The sequence below is a fragment of the Neofelis nebulosa genome, chromosome 11, assembly GCF_028018385.1.
Source record: "Neofelis nebulosa isolate mNeoNeb1 chromosome 11, mNeoNeb1.pri, whole genome shotgun sequence".
In the NCBI taxonomy this organism is placed as follows: domain Eukaryota; kingdom Metazoa; phylum Chordata; class Mammalia; order Carnivora; family Felidae; genus Neofelis; species Neofelis nebulosa.
The window spans coordinates 69,748,308-69,756,023 of record NC_080792.1 but is presented as its reverse complement, the minus strand read 5'-3'; the positions used below and the strand labels follow the sequence as shown (position 1 = coordinate 69,756,023).

Here is a 7,716-nt window from a genome sequence, read left to right as displayed (position 1 = left end):
ATCATTAGCCTTCAGGGAAATGCAAATCAAAATCACAACGCGATAGCACTTGACTAGAGTCAGTCGGACGGGTAACAAGTGCTGGCTAGAATGCAGGAAAATCAAAGTCCTCTTGCACTGCTGGAAGGGGCAGCAGAAAGATGCAGGGGCTTGGAAAACCGTCTGGCGGTTCCTACACTGTGACACAGGATGTGACCGAATGTCTCAGCAATTTCACTCCTAGGTAGCTACCAAAGGGGCTTCGAAACACATTTCCACACAAAAACTCCACAAATGTTCAGAGCGGTGCTACCCCAGCAGTCAAAAAGTGGAAACCAGTGCCCGGGGGGCTCAATTATGTCCTGAGCCAGAATCCTGTGGTTCAAGAGATCGAGCCCCGTATCGGGCTCTGTGCTCATAGCACAGACCCTGTTTGGGATTCTCTCTCTGTCTCCCTCTGCGCCCTCCCTAAATAAATAAACAAACAAACAAAGAAACAAGCATTTTGGGGAAACAACCCACATGCCCATCAGCAGACAGATAAACAAATGTGGCACATCCATACAATGGAATATTATTCAGCCATAAAAAGGAATGAAGTACAGACACATGCTGCAATAGAGACGAACCTTGAAGACACTCTGCTAAGTGAAATAAGCCTGTCACAAAAGGTCACATAGTGGATGAGTCATTTACACGAAATGCCCAGAACAGGCAAATCTACAGACAGAAATAGATCAGCAGTTACCAAGAGCTAGGGGGAGAGGGGAGCTGGGGGTGCCTGCTAACAGGTAGGGGGTATTTTCAGAGTAATTAAAATGTTCTAAAATAGGACTGTGCCCATAGCTACACAAGGCTGTGACGAGACTTAAAAAAACAAAACAAAACATGGAACTGTACATTTCAAATGCACGTGAATGTGATGTATGTGAATTACATCTCAATAAAGCTCTGGGGGGGGGGGGGGACAAAAAAAACCCCATTTCTGGCAAACCCCAGAGCCGCGTGACCTTGGAAGGAAGACTTTCCAGTTCCAGACCTCAGTTTCCCCTTCTGCAAAGTGGGCCAATAAACCGCACCGCTTTGCATGCAGACCAAGAAGGCAGCGGCTGGAGCCCCTCACACAGTAGGCGCTCACCCTGTACGAGGCTCCTTCCTCAGCGTGGGAGGCCACCCGGGTCGCCCGGGGCAGGGTGCTCCGCCACCAGAGGCCCAGCCTGGCCCCGGCTGCGGGACGGAGTGGACAGAAGAGGATGCTCATCGCCCATGACATAATTTAGATGGATGGCTCGGGCCATCCGTCAGGCTGGGAGCGGGCGGCCCGGGAAGAGGCCGTGGGGGAGCCCATTACGGTACACGTGTTAACAGCGCTTCCTTTGTACCGACAGCCGCGCGGGCGCGGGCAAGGGCCGCTCCCCGCATTGTCTGCGCGCCGCGGCCGCGCGGTGATGAATGGGCCGCGCGCGCCCGGCCGCCCCCGCCGCCGCCGCCCTGGTACCGCGGGCGGAGGGCGACACCGCGTGGCCGCGCCAGGAACTGCGGGCCGCGGGCCATCGTTCAGTGCTCAAAAACTCTCAGTTTAGCACGGAGCCTGGCACACTGTAGGTCCTCACGAAATCCAGACGGTGATTATCATTGCCTTTATTTTCAGGGGGAAAAAAACGAACACAACCAAGGTCAGACACCGCCAGATAAAATAGAAGGATATCAGGATATTCCATGATGTTTGAATTTCAGAGAAACAGCAAATAATTTTTTGGAGTGTAAGTATATCCCAAATATCTCATGAGACATGTTTTTAAAAACTCGTTCGTGGCTGGGGCACCTGGGTGGCTCAGTCGGTTAAGCATCCCACTCTTGATCTCAGCTCAGGTCTCGATCTCAAGGTCCTGAGTTCAAGCCTGGTGTTATGCTCAGGGCTGAACATGGAGCCTACCAAAAAAAAAAAAAATTTACATTTATTTATTCTTGAGAGACAGAGAAAGACAGAGTGTGAGCAACAGAGGGGCAGAGAGAGAGGGAGACACAAAATCCGAAGCAGCAAAATCTGAGCTGTCAGCACAGAGCCCGATGCGGGGCTCCAACCCATGAACCGTGAGATTATGACGTGAGCCAAAGTCGGATGCTGAAAATGAGGAAAGCGATGGCCTGTCCCTATATCTGTATAACCACACCAACAGGATTTGTGTGCAGATTAAAGGAGATGATATGTGTGAAAGGATTTAAAGAGAATCAAGGTCACGGCCGATGAGACTTCAAAGTTCTTACGTTCACACTCGATTTGCAGAGTTGAGAGAAGGCATAGCCAAGCGTAATAGAGGAGTCCACCAGCCACGAGGTGGAATGTGAGTCAGCAAGACAACTCCCTTCGTGCCTTTGCACACACTGTGCCCTGCACCTAGACCCCCCCTTCCTCCCCAGACTAGGTCCTATCGGTCCTCCGGGCCTCAGCCTGCTGAAGGTTCTCTCGGACTCCCTCCTTCCATATTCATTATCCCCCTCACATGCTTCCCTGGAACACTGATTGTTTTCATCTCAGCCTCCCACCTCCACTCTGTCTTCCACATAAGGGGGAGCCAGCCTCTTGTTCCTCTACGCCTAGCCCAGCACATAGTAGGTAGTCAGCTCATATCTGTTGAGTGGGTCTATGTGTGCACAGTAGGTCAAAGCTCAGAAATTATTACCTTCTACCTTGTCGCTTGGCAAGAACCCAAATGTAAGTGCGTGACGGTGGGGATGGGGTCTGCCCTGGTCCCCTCGCGGGAGCCCCCAACATCCAGCAGGCACCTGAAAAGACGTGTTGAATTAACCCGGACTGCTAACGTTACTGAACATGCCGTGCGTACGGCCCTGGGCCAAACGCTTTTCTCCACTATTCGCCCATCACAATAAGCCAGTGATGTCGAGGCTATTATTGTGCCCATTCTACAGATGAGGAAGCTGAGGCACAGTGAAGGGACGTAAACCCACCTGCCGAAGAAGACACACCTGTACGTGAAAGGGCCTCACCTCAAGCAGGGCAGCCGGCTCTGGTGCCCACCTCCACCATGCCTCCACTCAGGGCTCTTGGATGGGACAGGCGTGGGCGTGCACCCCGGCTCCAACCTTCTCCAGCAAGTGACCCCAGCAAACCTCTTCCCCTCTCTGGATCTCCATTCCTTCCATTTCTAAGTGGAGCGAATGAAATGACCGACCCCGCAGGGTGGTGGCAAAGAAGAGGAAGCAGCCGTGGGAAAGGCACTCAGCAGGTAACTGATGCATTTGGCTCACTGCGTGGTGACGTCCCTGGTGGTCACCAAAGCCGTGGTGAAAAGAGCAGAGAGCAGGCTCTGAGCGTTGCCTACGTGCCCAACTGGTGGGGCAAAAGAGCATTCTGAAGCTTCTAATGCCTCCTGGAGGCAGAAAAATAGTTGGAGAGGTTTCTATTAAGATTTTCTGCAGAAATTGGTGCCCCTGGCAGACCATGGGGCAGGGAAGTGACTGTGAGGTGCCTGGACGCCCCGTCCCCAGGTGAAGCCTGGGGGACAGGAGACAGGAGACAGGCAGGGAACTTTGCAGGGTGCCAACCAAGCCTCCTTCCCAGCCGTCTGGTCACCGGGTCCCACACCCAGGCCAGCAGGGGTAGGATGGAATGGGGGGTTGCTTGGGGGGCTTTGAGGCATAGGGAGAGGACATCCTGTCTGAATCAGGATTCTCTCTGCCCCAGATCCTGCCCCACCAGCAGCCAAGCCGATTTGCTCTTCTCGCTGAAAGTGTCACGGTTTCCTGCCTCATTCGCTTATTAAATAAATTTCTACTGGGTGTCTCCTCTGGGCTGGCACTGGCCGTTCTTGGCACCGAGAATTTGGTGATGAACAAGTAGACATGGGCAAATGGAGGTGCTTTCCCCCTCGCCGAGCTCATAGTCTGGGGCAGGGAAGAGGCAACAGGTCATCAAAGCAGAGTGATGGGCAAAGCCCAGGGGGCTGGGAGTCCCCAGAGGAAGCACCTGACCAACCTGGGGGATCAAGGAAAACCTCCTGGAGGAGGTGACATTTAAGCTGAGCCAGAAAGAATGCGTGGGATGAGTCATACTGGGGAGACAGGCTGAATGCTCCAGAGAGAAGAAATCATGAGCCAAAGGTGTCAGAGGGAGGAGACTGAACGTGGGGGGGGGGGGGGGGGATGGGGGATGAAGTGAGCATGTGGCAGCACAGGGGGTGATGGGTCCGCTGAGGTGAGCAGGGCCGGACCGATCGTGACCTTGAAGCCATGGTGAGAATTTATGGGTTTTGATGGGGTGCTAGGGAGCCATAGAGGGTTTTACGCATGTGGAGAGGCACAGCCAGATTTCCCACAGCCTTAAATACAAACCCCTCTGCCTTCCCCCTCCCCGACCAGACTACTAAACGGGATGCCAGTTGTCCATGGGAAGCACCTTCCTTCCACCGTGACCGCGCCCTCCAGATGGCCCAAGGACACATCAGTGAATGGATATGTGGAGTTCCTCCATCATGGCAGGCCACGGCCTTGAGGCCACCCCACCCCGGCAGAGGGGTCTCCTACTCCATTCCTGCTCTCAGGAAACCAAGGTTTCCACACTACTCGAAATATGTCCCCTACTCAGACCTCAGCCCACCTTCCCAGGAAGGGACGCTAGCTCCTGGGGGTATGCCTGGGACTGCAGCTGGAGCCAGTGAACCCAGAACACAGAGCCGCAGGTCTTTCCCTCAAGGTCACCTTAGACTTTCACCCACTCTGGGCCTCAGTTTCCCCAGCTACACTGAGGTGTCCCCTAACTCTCAGTAGTAATGACTCTCCCACCACGCCCACTCCAGGTCAAGAATCTGGCAGGAACATCAAAAACCACGGTTACCAGGCACATCCACTTAGCTCCAGGAACGTGACGTAGAAATGTCCACCCTTGTTTTATGGTAGTCACTTGCCCAGCCAGCTAGAGGCAACCAGATGAAAAACAGCCCCCAGGTCGCTAACATTTAGCAGGGACCCAGTACCTTTACATCAGTCAGATCGCATCCTTACAGCCACCCTGTGGATTATTAACCCGTTTTCTAGGAGAGGAAACGGAGGTTCAGAGAGAGAGAGAGAGAGAGAGAGAGACTTGTGCAAGGTCACACAGCAAGTTAGAGGAAGGGCTAGAGCTCCAACCTAGTCCCCTGCATGTTTTTAGAGGAGCTGGAAGAAATTTCTAGAGGGGAGAGGAGGACAGACAGGACTCCCACCCAGACCAGTCTCCATCCCGTGGTGGGAGGGCTCCCTTCACTTTGCCCACAAGGCAGAAGCCAGTCATTCCCTGCTTTAAGGGGGGATTTCCCTTCCAGCTCCTGCCCCGCCCCCAGAAGCTACCTCCCCCTTCCCCCAGTCGTCCCCCTCCCCCTCTCCCACTCGCCAGCACAAAGAGTTGCCAAGGTAACCGCATTGCCAAAGACTTCCCTCTTTGTCTGGGGCCAGGGGAGGAAATTCATAAGCCAAGTCTCTGCTCGCTGACCCCTGATGACCCCCACAGGGCAGTTGGGCCCTGGATCATCCCTGCAAGGCCCTCGCACCCCACCCCACCCATTTCAGCAAATGATAGCTTAGTGGCAACTCCCGGTCACAAACTCTAGGTCTCAAGGTACAAGGGGCCGGTGGCTGCGGTGAGGTGTTGGGGGGATAACGTCTGGAAAACACGCGGCTAGCAATCGCGCAGGAGGGGACACAAGGCAGGACGACACTATATGCTTGACACTGGGTGCCCATGTTAATACCTACTATGCGTCTGGCACGGTAAAGTGCCCCAAGTCACATCGAGAGTACTGAGCAGAGCACCTACTAAGCGCTTGGGGCTTTGCTGGACACTGAAGGGGCACAGACGACGGCCCCCAGTATGTGCTTCCCTCTGCGCGAGGATGATGGAGAAGCGGTGAGCAATGAGGTGGGTTGAGAAGTCCTCATGGAGAGGCAGGCATTTGCGCCAAGCCTTGAACATCCAATTTGGACACACAACAGATGGCGAAGTTGGACAACAGGAAGTCAATACTCTCTGAGCAATAGCTATGCACCGGGCAGGTCAGGCAGGCCCCTTGCTTTAAGCAGAAAAGTCAAGATGTAAAGTCAGGCCCATCTGATTCCAGTGGCCTTTCCTCTGCTACGGTGTCTGATGATGTTCTGGATGGTACTTCTCTGAATGAAGGAGGCGGGAGCAGGGCGCCCACCAGCCCCAGCTGAACTTGGAGCCTGAGGAGGAAATACACCTGTGTTATTTTATGCTCATGGGAGTTGATCCACCCCAATTAAGATCTCAGGGCTGTGTTACCACAGCGGATCCCAGCCCATTCTGTTACAGGGATAGTCCGAACCAAAATCCTGGGTCTGACTCTCATTGGCTAGATTGGGTCATCGCCGAACCAATCACTGTAGGCAGAGGGCAGGAGTGTTCGATTGGCTCAGGCCTGGGTGGTGCCCACCTCCAGCCGCGAGGAAGGGGCCGTCAGCCCCATTCAAACTGGGGGACTAGGCCTGGCGGAGGACTCGGTGAGACGAATGGGGTGCTGTTACCGGAAAAGGGAACAGCTGCTGCATAAGGCAGAACCACCAGGTCTCCACTCCTGGGGTCCCGTGGTAAGACGCTGTGCAGGAGGTTCCCGCACTGAACGCAGGCCGAGGCCTCAGGCCCCTTTGTAGGCGGAGGCCTTACAAGCCTCTGAGATTCGCCGGGAAGGAGATGCTACTGAGGCCTGCTGGGCCATGTTGCTTCTCTCCTAGGTCTCAGGAAGTCCTTCGGTTGCCAGCGCGGGTGGCCGGTCTTCCCCAGGGAGGGTCTGGGGGACTCGGCCGAGGTAGGGAAGCCGGGGCGGTGGGAATGGCCTGCCCAAAGCAGCAGTCTAGACGAAGCTGTGCACGGCTCTTCCGAAAGCCCAGATGTTTTCCCTCCCTGGCTTTCCTTACATGGCTCCCGACCAATTACTACCAGCATTTACTGAGCACCCGCTGGGAACCAGGCCCTGTAACGGGGGCTCCATAGACCTCACTGCGTCACAAAGACCCTCACAAGCACGTATTAGAGTGCTATTTCATAATCCAAACGAGCAGACGGACGCTCAGAAATACATGGCCTACCCAAGGTCGCACAACTCGAAACGGAGCTCCCAGTCTTTAGCCATCCATTCTGTAAAAACAAAACAAAACAAAAACTAAGAAATAATCGGGCAATGCAAACAGGTAAAAAATAAAAGAGGAAATTCTCCTGAACTGGTCACACCCATTCCCGCTGGTCTACAAAGGAAGCAGCATTAACTCTTGGTTGAACATGCCCACCCGGACGTCTTTCCACACTCAGCCAATATGCTTGAGTGTGTATTATGTGCCCAGCATGTGCAAGGACGTTACAGATGGTTTTCAGACAGAGGGAGTCTTGGGGTGTAGAAATTGCAATCAGTCTAGCTTTTCATCGTCTTAATTAGTCAGGGTATGGGGGTGGATGAGGCCTCTTCCCACTCCAAATTTCCCAACAATCTCCCATCTCACCCAGAGGAAAGCCAAAGTCCCGACTGTCCAGAGGCCCTGCCTGATCTGGCCCTTGGCCGTCTCCAACCTCGGCCCCACCATCCTGTCATCATCCCCCTTGCTCTGTTCCAGCTGTAACTCATTGTTTCTTAAACACTCGCGGACACACTGCCTCAGGACCGTTGCACCTGCTGCCTCTGAAATATCTCTCTCCCAGATACCTGAAGGGCTCACATCCTCACCCGCTTTAGG

At 54.2% G+C, this 7,716-nt stretch overlaps 2 long non-coding RNA genes across 3 annotated transcripts; one reads left to right on the top strand and one right to left on the bottom strand.

Annotated features, from left to right (window-relative positions):
• Window positions 1–1,406: 1,406 nt before the first annotated feature.
• On the top strand, window positions 1,407–3,747 carry LOC131490598 (uncharacterized). Its single transcript, XR_009251141.1, has 3 exons — window positions 1,407–1,580; window positions 2,911–3,227; window positions 3,686–3,747. It is a non-coding gene; the product is annotated as an uncharacterized LOC131490598 (long non-coding RNA).
• LOC131490596 (uncharacterized) lies at window positions 2,404–7,063 on the bottom strand. Of its 2 annotated transcripts, XR_009251140.1 has the most exons (3): window positions 6,517–6,960; window positions 5,731–6,195; window positions 2,404–2,766 (listed from the first exon to the last, which is right to left on the bottom strand). It is a non-coding gene; the product is annotated as an uncharacterized LOC131490596 (long non-coding RNA). The 2 variants fall into 2 exon arrangements; XR_009251139.1 differs by lacking the exon at window positions 2,404–2,766 and having other exon boundaries at window positions 5,696–6,195; window positions 6,517–7,063.
• Window positions 7,064–7,716: the final 653 nt, after the last annotated feature.